The sequence below is a fragment of the Triticum aestivum genome, chromosome 5B, assembly GCF_018294505.1.
Source record: "Triticum aestivum cultivar Chinese Spring chromosome 5B, IWGSC CS RefSeq v2.1, whole genome shotgun sequence".
NCBI lineage: Eukaryota > Viridiplantae > Streptophyta > Magnoliopsida > Poales > Poaceae > Triticum > Triticum aestivum.
This window is the reverse complement of record NC_057807.1, coordinates 688,870,475-688,887,254: the sequence shown is the minus strand read 5'-3', so window position 1 is coordinate 688,887,254 and position 16,780 is coordinate 688,870,475.

Genomic DNA, 16,780 nt, shown 5'->3' with positions numbered 1-16,780 from the left:
TGATTATATTACGGTTATAATTTATTTACTGAATATAAAGTAGCTTAGTTGAATAGATAGTTTTTCCCATGCATTGAGATGAACATTTTCACCTGCATGCTTCCATGTTCAGGTGACATGTGCTTCCATATGTTGACGTGGCATATATTTAGTATATACATGTTAAGAGAAACTAATTTGTGAGGATTGCCTATTTAATTAAATTTATATGATTAATTACCAGTGGATGGTGATGGGTTTATTGCCCTGGTTGTAGACCGTTGACAATGAAGACCTCCCCCTTTTGCGCGGTGATGGTCGGGCCGGGGAACTGGCCGTTCACGGTGAGCATGCTTTTCTGCTCGCAGATCCTCGTGTAGTTGTTCTCTTTGACCTGCAAAATGTGTATATGTCCCTTATTGTGTACTCCTCCGTTTTATAATGTAAGACGTTTTTCAATACTTGTCAAGAAACGTCTAATATTATGAGACAGGCGGAGTAGTTCATTTATGTAATCAAAATACGGTATGGTGGACATACATGCTACATATACATCAGTGAAAATGCATGCATGGCACGTGAACATGCGAAGTAGACTTACGTAGAAATCGTAGACCTTCATATGCCTGGAGTAGCTGATGCTCCAAACGTAAGCTGATGCTCCAAGTGTAAGCACCACAGCAAGTAACCAAAGCACCGCCGGCAACACCTTAACCATAGCCGGCCGGCCACAGATCTCGTCAAGCCGTGTACGCAGGTGATTAGCAAGGGACCGGACCTGGCTAGGTAGGTAACTCATGATTAGTCAACACCTTACTGCGGCAGATGGCTTATTCAGCTGGGTATTTATAGCAGCCGAGCTAGGAAGAGATCGATTGTGCGGTCGCCCATGGAGAGGCCGGCCTACCAACAGACGACGTCATGGTCTTGACGTCATGAACTAGTTGATGCGCATGTGTTATGCAGGTCTGGTTTTACGGTACTATGCGAAGTTTGGTGCCACATTATTTTGTGTGCCCATGACTGAAGAAACAAGCTAGTCGTGCATTGTACAAGAAGAAAACAATGGCAAGTCCTATTGATGGAAGGTAACTGCAAAGTGGATCAAATCACGAATATCCATTTTTGAGCCTAGGCTGCACCCGCGTTGAACAAAATTCAAAATAAATACTAGAAAAATTCAAAAAAAAAATCAAAAAAAATTGCATGGTAGATAATTTGATGCGTGAGGTCTGCTTCAATTTTCAGATCATTTGGACATCTGGACAACTCTCGGCAAAAAAGACAAATTTGGAATCTGTAAACTCAAATCAAATCATTACTATTTACTTATTTTTTGGGAATGGTGGATCAAATTACGGAGACGACATTCCTGCTGACTATGAGGAATTAGTTGGGAGGTTAAGAGGAGACCATAACAGAGTCTATTGGCTATCTGACATATATGGTACATGTACCACATTGTATAATTGGCGTGATGGAGTTTAGATGGTTAGGTTCTTTGTGATGGAGCCAGCGCATCAAGGTTCAAGTCCGGGACTTGTAACTAGGCTTGAATTTTCCTGGATTTATTTTAGCTTTTCCGATAATGTTCGTTCGGTGGGAGACGATATTCCTGCGGACTACGGGGCGTCTATGATGACTTATCATTCTCAAGATTTGACGGCTCAGTCTCTTGAATGTGCTCACAGGGGTAGTATGTGAGCGTTTATGTTTTCACCGTGTTTCTAAAAGAAAACTGGGAAATGTTAGATGTGGAACCGAACTTTCCGCGTCGAAGAAAAAATCAAAACAAATACTAGAAAAATTCAAGGTTGATTTGAGATCTTTCTGTTGATTTCACACATGTTATTATTAGGAGTCAAGAGTTTTTTTAGGATGGGAAGAGCAAATTAGTTATGATTTAATCATGGGGCTACGTTAACAATGTCACCTAGAATGATGTTGAGCTATTTTCCAGTTAAAGCGGGATTTCATTGACTCAAAATGAAGCATTAATGAGATGCAAAAAAAATTATCACATACCCGGTCTTTGGATGACTAGGATGTACATGACCAACACGAATACACACAAAGAATCACGCCGGCAAAGAAAAAAATCATACAAGACTTAAGCTATGGCTAGGTGGAGGAAAAACAAGAAGAATGGAAAAACTCTAACGCGACCAAAACAACGATCAACAAACTACAACTAAGACCACCCCCCAACCATCTCTTGACATCATAAAGACAAGGAGAAAGGTTTTCTAAGAGCAACGCCTTCGCGGATCAAACCAGCAAATATCAAATCATAAGTTTTCCATTAAAGATAAAGTCCGAGAAAGGCCTTAACAAAGGTGCGGCGCAAAAACACCGTCATTGCTAAGTATAACTAACTAGGGTAAGACCTGGAAATTTCAGCTCCAAGCTCAAGATTGAATACTCGAGAAGCGCCAACAAATCAAAGTCATCATATGTTGTCACCACCACGTTCCCCATGTTGGTGTGATATGCGAATCCCATGTTAACAGGCTTCAACAAAAAATTTCATGAAATAACCCCCAAAAAGAAAAAGAAAAACCAAAGAAAACCAACAACCGAATGGAAGAAAACCAGGAAAAAACCGGAAGAAACCAAAAACCGGAAGGAAAAAACAAAAGTTAGAAGTACAATTGCGTTCTTCACTTTTTTTGGAAGCAGAGAATGTGCTTTGCTTATTTTTCTCTTTTTTCGAAAGGCGTACCTTAGCTTTATAGAAGGGGAAAAAATATGTCAAGAGATTACACATATGCTAGCTAGGTGTCACAAGTCGACCCTAACCAACCCTCCACACCACTCCCTAGGTCTACTCGACTAGTCTACAATTGGTTGTCCTCCAAACGCTCCTGCCAGGCCCAGGTCCTAAGATCATCGAAGATCATGTCCACTGTATACCACTCGTTCTTGATCATCCCAGTGTCGAAAACCCTCGCGTTCCTTTACTTCCATAGCGTCCAACAGATTAGCATCACGAAAGTGTCGAAACCTTTCCTGGAATGCTTATCTATCCTTTTTCTACCATCCGTCCACCATTGCACCAAACTAGAGTCGTAAGATGGGCAGAGATCCGCCATCAAACCCATCATGTCGATGCAACGGAACCAAACTTGCCGCGAGAAAACACACTGCAGCAATATATGATCGACCGTGTCCTCCTCTTGGTCGCACAAGTAGCAGTTAGATGTTTGGTCTTGCAAACCGTACCTGGTTCTCCTGTCCGATGTCCACAGTTTGTATTGCATGGCGAGCCACATGAAAATCCTGCACGCAAGAGGTGCCCAACACTTCCATATGGCCCCGAAGGAGTGGAATTTAGTTCCTCCCTCACACAACATCTTATATGCCGAAGACACGCCGTATATACGCCCGTTGCATTCCAAGCCCATATGGGACATTCCTCCACCTGATCATCCAGCTGGACCTCCATGAGAATCTCCCAAAGTCCGATGAACTGGGTAAGACCCTCAGTACATAGGCTTCCTACTAAATCGTCCACCATGTATGCATGTACATCGCATCCCGCACAAGCCTCCGGTTTAGCTACTTGTGTCCGCACCTTTGCTGCCACCAATGGAGCAATCTCTTTGATTGTTGCACCATGTATCCACCGGTCTTTCCAGAACAAGGTTTTGCCTCCCGATCCAACCTTCCATTTGACTAGTCCCAAATGCTTGGTCAACTTTTTTGTCCGCGGTCAAGTTGAGTCCTTGCTGCCATTCCCATCTCAATCTCCATGCGATGCCGTGCTTAGACAGGTCAATGACTCCAAGCCCTCCCATGTGTTTCGGCCTGCATACCTTAGTCCATGAGACAACACATTTGCCCCCATTCACCGCCTCTGTCCCAGCCCAGAAGAAGGCCCTACACCCTTTGTCCACTCTTTCCAAGGCCCATTTCGGAGCCTCTACAATCATGAGGTGATGTGTAGCTCTCGCCCTCATAACTTGGTTGACAAGTATGAGCCTCCCAGGCCTCATCACCATGCCCCTTTGCCATCCTGGCAAAATGTGTAGGGCTGTATCAACAATGGGCTGCCACTCGGATCTTTTTAACTGTTTTATGCTGAGCTGGAGCCCTAGATATTTGCACGGAAATGTGCCAATCTTCCATGGTAGTGCAGACTTGACAAGCTCCTCATCCTCACTCTCCGCTCTGATCATGATCGCCGCTGATTTGGCATAGTTTACTTTGAGCCCAGATGCCACTCCGAAGATGATGAGAATTTCCTTGACGAACATGAGATCTGGCCAAGTTGGCTTTATGAATAGAACCACATCATCCGCGTACAGGGACAAGCGCTGCATAGGGCTACATCCATTGATGATACTAAACACTCTGTCCTCATGTGCCTTGCTGATGATTGCTGTAAGAATGTCCATGGCAATAACAAACAGCAAGGGTGATATGGAGTCCCCTTGCCGAAGCCCTTCTGCATGCATGAATTTGTCACCCGCGCAGCCGTTCACCAAAACTCTCGAGCTGGCAGTAGTAATCAGGATCGCGATCCAAGAAATCCAATGCTCTGAGAAGCCCTTAGCCCTTAACACCTCAAACAGAAACGGCCATGCCAAGGAGTCGAAGGCTTTAGATATGTCAAGCTTGAGCAACACACCCTTGGCTTTCCTCCTATGCATCGAACGCGTCATTTGCCGGACCAAGAGGAAGTTGTCGTGTAAGCATCTGCCCTTGATGAAAGCGGACTGATTTGTCTGAACTAGCTCTCCCATGAGTGGCCTTAGCCTGGCGGTCAACAGTTTGGATGCAATCTTGGGCATACTATGCACAAGGCATATAGGCCGGAAGTCAAACACTGCACATGCTTCTGGGGATTTAGGAATGAGTGTGATCAATGCTTGGTTGAGCCTTCCAAATACCCTCCCATTTCCTTATTTTTCCAGGGAAGCATAGATTGTGATACACGCATACGCAAAGTTGTGCTTCCTGCAGAAACATGACACATGTTGTGATTTTCCTTTTTTCCCTTTCGGGAAGCATACACTACTAGGAAAATGCCTATACATATGAGTTTAGTAGTAGTGCTTTTTATAAGAAACTGCTGCTACTACTTATTAGTAGCGCTTGCTAAAGATGAGCGCTGCTACTATGCACTTACCGGTAGCGCTGTGTTCATAAAACACGCTACTACTACAATTGCCAGACCGTTGCCGGCAGGCTAGGCATAGTAGTAGCGCTTGTATGTAGAAAGCGCTACTGCTATTGTACGTAGCAGTAGTGCTTTCTACATACAAGCGCTACTACTACAGGCACCTTATCCACGCTCCAGCCCGCGCTCGACCTCACTCTCCCCCTCACACAATCTCAAACTAGTAGAAAAACCCCATTCATCCCGGTTCGTGAGGGCCATTTGTCCCGGTTCCCGAACCGGGACTAAAGGGTCATTACTAAAGCCCTATACCTATAGTCCCGGTTCGCCCACGAATCGGGACAGATGGGGCTCCACGTGGCCGTTGCCGCTTGCCCAGGCAGGGGGGCCTTTTGTCCCGGTTGGTGCCACCAACCGGGACCAAAAGGCTTCCACACGTCAGCAGTTCAGGGGCTGGGTTTTTTGTTTTTTTTTCTGAAAGGGGGGGGGAGTTTGGGGGGTTTAGGGCGTTTTGTAGGGTTAATTTATGGGTTTCATATATTGTGTTAGCTAGCTAATAGAGAGAAGTGTCCTCTCTTATCTCCGTGCTTGGTCGATGCTACGTACTATACGTATAGAGAGGACTCGACACGCTAGCTAGCTCGTAAGAGCATCTCCAACAGCCGCGCTTCATGCCGCGCGCTAAAAACTAGTATGCCGCGCGCGCTTCGGTTGGTTTAGCGCGTCCGCCAGCGCGGGCTCCAATAGCCGCGCTATAATGCAGCGCGCGCGCGCCGCTCCAGCAGCGCGCAAAAATACAGCGCACGCGGCACGCATAAACCACATATATATTTCAAAAAGAGGAGCAAAAATGATCAAACAAACAAAATAAATCAACAATAAATAGTTCAATTTTGTTATCATTACAACCCAAACAAATAGTTTATCGTTCAGTACAACAAATACTGCAATAAACACAACAAATAGTTCATGAATAATACAATGTCGAATGCAGAAATCATGCTGTTTGTCGTCCATGCCATGCCCACCACTCTTCAGTCAGATCCTTCTGAAGTTCATTGTGTGTTGCGGGACGCCGAATGGCATGATAGGAGGCAACAAAACGGGCTACCCTTTCAGCCCTCCGTCACACTCGCACGGGATGTCCCAAGAGCTCATCCTTTGAGTAGTCTAAATCTTGGTGATACGTCTCCAACGTATCTATAATTTTTGATTACTCCATGCTACTTTGTCTACTGTTTTGGACTATATTGGGCTTTATTTTCCACTTTTATATTATTTTTGGGACTAACCTATTAACCGGAGGCCCAGCCCAGAATTGTTGTTTTTTGCCTATTTCAGTATTTCGAAGAAACAGAATATCAAATGGAATAAAACCTTCGGGAACGTGATTTCCTCACTGAACGTGATCCATGAGACTTGGACCCTACTCCAAGAAGTGCCAGAGGCAGTCACGAGAGTGGAGGGCGCCCCCCTGGGCGCGCCCCCCTGCCTCGTGGGCCCTCTATTGCTCCACCGACGTACCCCCTGCACCCATATATACCTACGTACCCTAAAACTTTCAGAATAGAAGATAGATCGGGAGTTCCGCCGCCGAAAGCCTCCAGAGCCACGAAAAACCAATCGGGACCCTTTTCCGGCACCCTACCGGAGGGGGATCCCATCACCGGAGGCCATCTTAATCATCTCGGTGCTATCCATGACGAGGAGGGAGTAGTTCACCCTCGGGGCTGAGGGTATGTACCAGTAGCTATGTGTTTGATCTCTCTCTCTCTCTCTCTCTCTCTCGTGTTCTCTCTCGTTTTCCCTCTATGGCACGATCTTGATGTATCCCGAGCTTTGATATTGTAGTTGGATCTTATGATGTTTCTCCCCTCTACTCTCTTGTGATGAATTGAGTTTCCCCTTTGAAGTTATCTTATCGGATTGAGTCTTTTATGAGAACACTTGATGTATGTCTTGCCGTGATTATCTGTGGTGACAATGGGATATCATGTGCCACTTGATGTATGTTTTGGTGATCAACTTGCAGGTTTCGTGACATTGGGAACCTATGCATAGGGAATGAAAGACGATAATTCCGTACGGGTACAACTCTTATTTGAACGAAGTGCAAAAAATGCGATCTTTTACACGTTCTTGATTCTCCGGTAGTAGCTTTGGGGCATTCTTTGAAGTACTTTTATGTTGGTTGGATGAATCTGAGATTGTGTGACGCATATCGTATAATCATGCCCATGGATACTTGAGGTGACAATGGAGTATCTAGGTGACATCAGGGTTTTGGTTGATTTGTGTCTTAAGGTGTTATTCTAGTATGAACTCTATGATGGATTGAGCGGAAAGAATAGCTTTATGTTATTTTAGTACGAACTTTTGAATAGATAGAACAGAAAGGATAACTTTGAGGTGGTTTCGTACCCTACCATAATCTCTACGTTTGTTCTCCACTATTAGTGGCTTTGGAGTGACTCTTTGTTGCATGTTGAGGGCTCGTTTTATGATCTATCTATGTTATTATTGTTGAGAGAACTTGCACTAGCGAAAGTATGAACCCTAGGCCTTGTTTCCTATCATTGCAATACCGTTTATGCTCACTTTTACCACTTGTTACCTTGCTGTTCTTACGATTTCAGATTACAAATACCTTTGTCTACTATCTATTTTGCACTTGTATCTTCATCTCTTCGCCGAACTAGTGCACCTATACAATTTACCATTGTATTGGGTGTGTTGGGGACACAAGAGACTCTTTGTTATTTGGTTGCAGGGTTGCTTGAGAGAGACCATCTTCATCCTACACCTCCTACGGATTGATAAACCTTAGGTCATCCACTTGAGGGAAATTTGCTACTGTCCTACAAACATGTGCACTTGCAGGCCCAACAACGTCTACAAGAAGAAGGTTGTGTAGTAGACATCACTAGGCCACACTCATTCTCGATGATCATGTTGTGCATGATCACACAAGCGTGCATGATGTACCAAAGCGTTTTTTGATCCCAAAATCTAGCCGGTCCTCTCACAATAGCAAATTGGGCTTGCAAAATCCCAAATGCTCTCTCCACATCTTTTCAAGCTGCTGCCTGAGCATTGTGGAAATCAAGATTTTTCTTACCTTCCGGCTTTTTCAACGGCTTCACACAGGTTTGCCACTTTGGATAGATGCCATCCGCTAGATAATAGCCATAGTTGTACGTACGACCATTTGCTACAAACTGCACCGGTGGCAACTCACCATTTGCAATCTTATTCATCAGTGGTGACCGGTTGACAACTTTGATGTCATTCAAAGATCCAGGCATTCCAAAGAATGCATGCCAAATCCAAGTCTCCTGATCGGCCATCGCTTCAAGGATTATAGTGGAACCCTTTTTTTGGCCGTGGAATTGCCCATGCCATGCCTTTGGACAATTCTTCCAACTCCAATGCATGCAATCTATTGAGCCAAGCATGCCAGGAAAGCCGCGAGCTTTGTTCATCGCAAATAGCCTTGCGACATCTTCAACATTGGGAGATCTCAAATACTCCTCGCCAAACACTTGCACAATTCCCACTGCAAAGCGCTTGACACACATAATGGCTTGGCTCTCACCCATAGCCAAGTGATCATCAACTAGATCAGCCGGGATACCGTATGCCAACATACGCAAAGCGTCTGTCACCTTCTGAAAGGTGCTATGCCCGAGCTCTCCGGCAGCATTCCTCCTTTGCTGAAAAAATCGGTCACGGCTGGCTAGTTTCTCTGCAATGCGCCTGAACAAGTCGGTGCTTATCCTAAACCGGTGATGAAAATACGACTCCGGGTATGTGGGATTCTCCACAAAATAGTGCCTCATCAATCTGTTATGGGCATCAATCCTATCTCTCCAAATTTTTTGCCGACCCATAACCGAACCACTGTGCTTTGGTTTTTTATTGATATGCATAGCTATGATCATTGCAAGATCCTCCTCCTCTTCCATATCAAATTCTTCTTCAGAAGAATCATACGACGAACTCATCTACAATGTTCAATACTATACTATAAAAACTAAAATTAAAAACATGCACCAAATTCAGGAAGTTTGAGCAATACATACCTTGTAGGCGTTTTGTCGAACACCTTGCGGGCGTGGCGCGGCAGTGATCGCTCGGGTGCTGTTCCTCGGACGACGGGCGCGCGCGAGGGCCGGCAGGACTAGGAGGGGGGGCGGAAGCGCGGCGGCACGGGGATAGGCGGGGGAAGCACCGGAAAGGTCGCCGGGAGGTGCGGGCGGAGGCGGCGGCGCGGCCGGATGGGGCTGGAAGTGGGAGAGCAAGCGCGCGAGAGTCCAATGTGCAGGAGCGGGCGCAACAAATAAGCGGCGCGCGATTGCGTTTCGGCCAGCACGCTGAACTACATATGCCGCACGCGCTGTTTTTGCGCGCCCGCTGGAGCAACTACGCCGGTTGCGCGCGCGCTAAAACGCCCACTTTTGCGGCACGGCGCTAGTTTGGCGCGGCTGTTGGAGATGCTCTAAGCAAATGAATCAAACCATTAAGTACAAAAGATCGTCATGAACATATACACAGAGAGAAGTGATCGACCTCTCCTTCTCCGATAGATTGGTTGAACAACAAGTTTTTGTATATCTATCAGCCGCTACTGGCTACATATATATATACAATATAAGATCTCTTACAAAATCCCCTAACATCTGGACTCAACTTTCACATGGTATTCTCGTGTTTGTCGATGACGTGGTCAAGAAAGAATCCGCCAATTCCTCTTGGATTGCTTGTATGCGATCTTGTGGTAGGAGTTCATCCCGCATCTGCCACGTCTAATTTCAAGAAGGGGGGTCAATACATATATATGAATGAAACTGAACACAAATGGTGGTAATAAAATAAAATTGTGAATATTATTGCTTACACACTTCATATTATTGTTTAGAGTAGCCCCGCTCACAGGTGGTTTGGTGGATGAACTCGCAAATGTAGTATCCATAGAAATCATTCCCGCGTTCCTGCCACAACCACTTTACAAGAAATAGAGGTCAATCAAACTGATAAGCAAGCATGCTAAATGGTATTGATGAAACGAGCTAGAATCAGTGGGAGATGCGCGGAACTAGCTAGTAGCTAGTACTTACTTTCGAGTGGTTAAATCGCAGCTGCGCCGGCAGTCCCGGAGCTTGTGCAGTGAACTTTTTCCAAACCCTGCCAGACAAAGAAAACAATTACTTGATATCAGGAAATGAACAAAGTTGCTGATATGGTGCGATACTGATCGACTGAACTTACTTCTCGAGCATTTTATTCATGGTCGCATACTCCTCCGGATTTTTTTGTTTGGAGTCTATGACGGTTACCAGTGCCTGCTCAAGATTAATCTCTAGCAGAATAAAGTGGAAGCTGCGCACGCATGCATAACTCATCAATTACATTACTATAACCTCGAGTAATAAGGGAAACCGAATATGCACAAGATAGTAACACTCACTTGTATTCGTAAGAAAAGAGTATTGTAGCTTTGTTTTGATTTTGAAGTAACGATGCGAGCAAGTTGGCCTCAGTTTCTCTTGCAGAATGTTTAACACTCCATTCATCCATGAGATTTATGTTAATGAACCCAATATCACCTACTTGTCTTTTCTTCAATTTGGCGATCTTCAATCTGCATAATATAGTGAGGATAATTATATATACATGCAATGAAAGAGCTGAGCTATATATAGAGACTTAATTAATTACAGAAGAGTAGTACTTACAGACAGTAGCAAGTGATGATTGTTTTATCGATGGCCTTTTGATTGAAAAATTGGAAGAACTCCTCATATGGAACTAACAACACATCAATTCCAATGAGGTCGTGCTCCTCTTTAACTCTCAGCGACAAAGTATTTTCCCAGTCTTCCTGCACATGTCCATGTACCAATCATGGAATCTTCGCATCATCGTTGTTAGGGAAGTACCAGGTCTGACAAGAGGCTTCCCGTGCTGGAATCTTAATGTCTCCACCTCCATTGTTTCAAAAACATTTGCATCGTTGTCGGTCATGTAATCTCTAGGATTGGTACCGGCCAGCAGCCTCGGAAGATTGGCGACGATATTATGGCTAGACACATTGAACGGGTGGCACGATTGCTTCGCTTGTTTGCCGAGCTGGGGAATTTGTTTCCCTTTTCTTTGTTCTGCTAGCCTTTGATCACTTCAAGTACTTCCCAACCGCTCCGCTTCCTTATATGTACTTTCAATGATGCGGTCATAGTTGGATTTCGGCGGAGGCGGTGATGGTCGCTGCAGGGCATCCAAAGTGCGCTTCGCTTTCACCGGATCTATCTTCTCCTCTGGAGGTGGATGTTTCTTAGCTTTTACCGATTCAAAGAAGTCGTTCACTTGGCCTTGAACGACCTACTTGTTTTCCTCGACGGTCAGCTCATATGGTAACTTATGTAGAGGCTTGAGAGACGATGGACCGAATCTATATTGCCTCCCGCCTCTGGCTGTACTGCTAGACGCCGGAGCAGTCGGAGTGGCTGCGGCTGTCTTCTTTCGTTGCTGAAGACGTGGAGCAGCCGGAGGCGGACTGCTACGACGCACTGGAGCAGCCGGAGCGGCGGCGTCTGTGTTCCACCGTCGCTTACGAGGCGGCGAAGGAGGAGGCGGGCTACTCGGACGCGCCGGAGCAGGTGGAGAAGGAGGTGGAGAACTGCCGCCCTCACGCACCGGAGCAGGAGGCAGAGTGCCCTGCTGATCATTCGCCGAAGGAGGAGGAGGAGGTGGAGGAGGCAGAGTGCCCAGCTGACTAGCAGGATCCGTGAAGTTCAGAAGCTTGATGTGATCCTTCCGCCATAGACACGGAGTATGCATAGCAAGTCCCAGCTGAGTCTCCCCATCACCTGTAGGGTGGTCAAGATGGAGCTCCTCACATCCCTCCGTTATTTAGTCCACCATCACAACAGCATAGCCTTGTGGAATCGGACTGCAGTGAAAAGTTGCTCCGAGTGAAGGAGGGAACACACAACCAACAGCCGCCTTCACTTTGAGCTGAAGCCATTGCGTCATAAGGTGGCACTGGTGTGAATCCGTGATAAAATCCACGGGGTAGGTAGGACCCTTCAAGTCAGGCTGCTAAACGAGCTCGGTGAAAGCCACACTGCTTCTCCGCTGAGATGGTGGGGTAGCTTCCGGGGTAGCTTCTTGGGCAGGATCTCACAGCTGCTGGTTCTCAACATCTCGTTCCTCTAGGTTTATTACCCTTGCCTTAAGATCTTGCAGTTCGCTCTGCTCCAGTTTCCTCTTCCTCTCTTGTGTTTTGTAACCGCCTACGTCGGGAAACCCAGCCTTCCACGGAACGGAGCCTGGCGTTCCTCGTGTTTGTCCATGGTGCTCAGGATTCCCGAGGGCCTTTTTGAGCTCGTCGTTCTCTCTATCGGGAACGAACTTCCCTTCCCGCACTTCGTTGATTGTTGTCCGAAGCTTCGTGACGGGTGTTGCAAGTTGCTCGTTCATCCAGCAGCACTTCCCTGTTTCAGGGTCCAATGTTCCACCAGCCCCGAAGAACCAAGTCCTACAACAGTCAGGCCAGTGCAATGTCTCTGGTTCGACCCCTTTAGCAATTAGGTCCTGCCCAGCCTTGTCCCACAACGGCCGGGCTTTGAGGTAGCCGCCTGACCCCGTGAGATGGTGATGCTCCTTCTTTGCAGCATTTATCTTGTTAGTCGCTGACATCTTCTTACTCCTTTCCGATGTCTTGTTAGACACAAATGCGGGCCAGTGATCTCTTATCTTCTCAAATCGGCCAGTGAAATCTGGAGTCTTGTCTTGGTCGTCATACGTTGTTTTCAACTCATTCTTCCACCTCCTGAATAGATTTTCCATCTTCTTGAGAGCACAGGACTTGATCAATGGCTCTATAACTGGATTCTCCGGATCCTCCTCTTCCGGTAGGGTGAAATTTACCTTCAGCGCTTTCCAAAGATCTTCTTTCTGTCTATCTTTGACAAAAGAAACTTGAAGATCTTCCTTCTTAGGCTCATTCCATAGCTCGATGCTGATCGGGATCATGTCCCTGACAAGAACCCCGCACTGAGCAGAAAATGCTTCCTTGGTCCGGAGGGGTTTAATCGGTTGGCCATTGCGCGTGATTTCTGTGATCGTGAACCTTTCATCCCAATGCAACTTTTTCTTCGGGCCTCGTTTCTTTACTGAAGTATTGCTTGATCCGGAGGGCTATATAAAAGAAGAAAGAAGAGTTAATATATGTACATACCAAAACAATTAATGCATCAATTAGCTAGTCAGCACAGTCTTAACTAATATATATACCTGGTCGGACTATGTTCGGTCACCGGAGCCGTCATCACGATCTCCTTCTTGCACCGGCATTCGGTCACCGGAGCCATCATAATCATGTCCTTCCTCCTTCGTTGTTCGATAAACGTAGCCTGCTTCACTCTCTCCTTCCAGACCATCGGTTTCATTCAGATACGACATGACATCACCTCCGTTTGCGATTATGTCCCCCAACACCTGTTCTGCTTCCTCGTCTCGGTCGTGCTCCATAGTTTCTGCAAATATTACAACATGACATTATTATAAAAACATGACATATGGATATATTAGTGGAAAATGTAGACCTAGCTATAGCTAATCACAAGGAATTATATTAATTAGTGGTCTTGACGCTTCTCTAGGGTTTGGGGTGGCCTCGGCAACGCTTCAAGGGTTCGGGGTGGCCGCGACGACAATGCTTTTTTAACTTGGCAAATTTGGGTGGCCTAGGTAGCGCTTCTAGGGTCTAGTGTCAAAGGATTCAACAAAACCATGTCTTCATCATTAGGCGAAAGTAACAGGCGCATGATGGTACGAAGCTCTCCAAACTTATTATGGAACGGAATCCGAGATAGGATAATGCGCTTTTTGGTACAAAGTACAGCAAGAGCCTTCCGAATATCATTATTTGGAAGGCCCTTGCTGGAATTTGAACCAAAAGGCGGATTATCCTATCCGGGACTCCATTCCAGAATAACTTTGGAGAACTTCGTACCATCATGCCCCGGCTACTTCCGGCTAATGATGAAGCCATGGGTTTCTTCAATACTTTGACACTAGGCAACCTCTCGACCCCTCGGCGATCCTCGACCCTCGAACCCTCGGTCCCTCGGTGACCCTCGAACCCTCGAACCCTTGACCCTAGAACCCTAGAACCCTAGAACCCTCAACCCCTCGACCCCTCCCCCTCCTCGTGTCGAAGTTATCAGGGAGGGGGTATATCGACCCCCCCCCCCCCCTCATGTCGAAGTTATCGGGGAGGTGGTATATTATCAACGACATACCCGATAAAAAAAGAGGAAGAAGAAGAAAAAAAGGAGAAAGAAGAAAGGAATAGAGAGGAAGATCGAAGAAAAAAAGAATAAAAAAAGAAAAAATAAAGATGAGAAGAAGAAAGGAATAGAGGAGAAGAAAAAAAGATAGAATATTTTCTATTTTTTCTTCTTCTCCTCTATTCATTTCTTCTTCTCCTCTTTTTTCCTCTTCTTATTTATTTCTCGTCTTCTTCCTCTCCTCTTCTTCTCCTTTTTCTTTTCGTTCTTCCTAAACTAAACATAAACTAAAATAATCCTAAAACTAAACGAAACTTCTCCTCCTTCCTTTTTTCTTCTTCTTCTTTTTTTCATCCTAGAACTTTATGAACAAAATTACAACAGAAAAAACCATAAAAATTCAATGAACAAAATAAAATTCTATGAACAAAATTACAACAGAAATAAATCATAAAAATTCTATACAAAATGACATATTCTTTGCATATGAACATACAAACATTTGCATATTGTATAATAATATCACCAAAACATCTATGAACAGAAAACAATTGACAAAAAAATACACATACACACATTTATACACATACACACATATATACACATATACATATAAATTGACAAAAAATACATATATATGACAAAAAAATAAAAAAATTGCAGGGCAGGGGCGGCGGGGCGGTGCAGGGAGGGGCGGCGTCGCGGTGGCCGCGCAGGGCAGGGCCAGCGCGCGGCGGTAGCGTAGGGCAAGGGGCGCGGCGGCGACGACGGCCAGTACTGGGAGGATGATGACCCACAACTATAGGGGATCGCAACAGCTTTCAAGGGTAGAGTATTCGATCCAAATTTATTGATTCGACAATAGGGAAGCCAAAGAATATTCTCAAGTATTAGCAGTTGAGTTGTCAACTCAACCACACCTGGATAACTTAGTGTCTGCAGCAAAATATTTAGTACCAAACTAGTATGGAAGTAACGGTGACAGTGGCAAAAGTAACATTAGCGGTTTTGTAGTAATTCTAACAGTGGCAGTGGTAAAGTAACTTAGCAAAGATCAATATGTGAAAAGCTCGTATGCATCGGATCAGTGATGGATAATATGCAACTCCTCATGTAATCTTTACCTAATATTAAAGGACGGATTGTTTCTCCACTATTTTTGGTCCATCAGATGTTTTTGGTATGTTTTATGTTTTTTTCGTCCGCCACCATTTTACTTTACGTTTTATGTTTTTTCGTCCGCCGCCGTTTTACATTAAAAAATGATTTAGCACGGACTCCAACCCCTCCCACTTATGTTGAGCTGCAATGCAACAACCAATCCACCTAGCCACAATGTTGTTTGGAAACATAGAGGAATATTACCTTTTATATCCTCCTCTCCCGCGCGCCCTATTGAGCTGGCCCATTAGCGGGGTGGGACTACCCTTTTTCTTATTTCATTTTTTCTTTTTATTTTCTTTTCTATTAATCCTTATTTAAAATAATTTAGGATTTCAGGAAGTTCCAAATTTTAAAAGAAACTGTGAATATTAAAAACTAGAAACCATGTGCCCTATTAGGCTGGCCCATGAGCAGGGAGGGACGCCACTATTTTCTTATTTCCTTTTTCCTTCTTTAAGTAATTTAAGATTTCAGAAAAGTTTTAAATTAAGAAAATGTGAATTTTGAAAAATGTTCCAGAAGTAGTAAAATGTTTATGAATTTAAGAAAAATTCTGCAAATTCAAAACATGTTCATGAACTTTTTAAACAATGTTCATAAAAATAAAAACTGATCGTGAACTTCAAAAAAGTTCACCAATTCAAAAAATGTTCGCTGATTCAAAGTCTTCATACATTAAAAAATAATGTTAGTCAAACAAAAAATGTTCATTAATTTGAAAAAATGTTCACCAATTCCAAAAATGTGTGCCTACTTAAAAAAATGCAAGTTACAAAAAATGTTCATCCATTCAAAAAATAATCATCGTGCTCCGTAAGAAAACTTTCAATTACTCACAACAATATTCATCGAGGTCATCCTAGGTTTTGTTGATGGTTTGATTGTTGTTGTTGGCTGCACGCAACATGATCTGTGCCATCCATGGTCATGAACTAATGTTGCAAACTCCGTCATCGCCTCGATGAGGTCATTGAAATTTTGCCCCGATGTAAAATTCTGGTCACTTTGTTGCCCTAATCCTTTATATATATATACTAATTATTATACTAATATTCAAGGAATGGAGATTTCTTCCGTCCAATTATAGTTTCAACCGTCATCAATCTACCAATGTACCACACACCTTTTATGTTTCTCCAACGCGTGGGCCGAGCTAGGCTGCTCCACACTTTTTCTTTCTTCGATTCAATTGTGGAGCAGCGAAAAGTAATACGTTTCTATT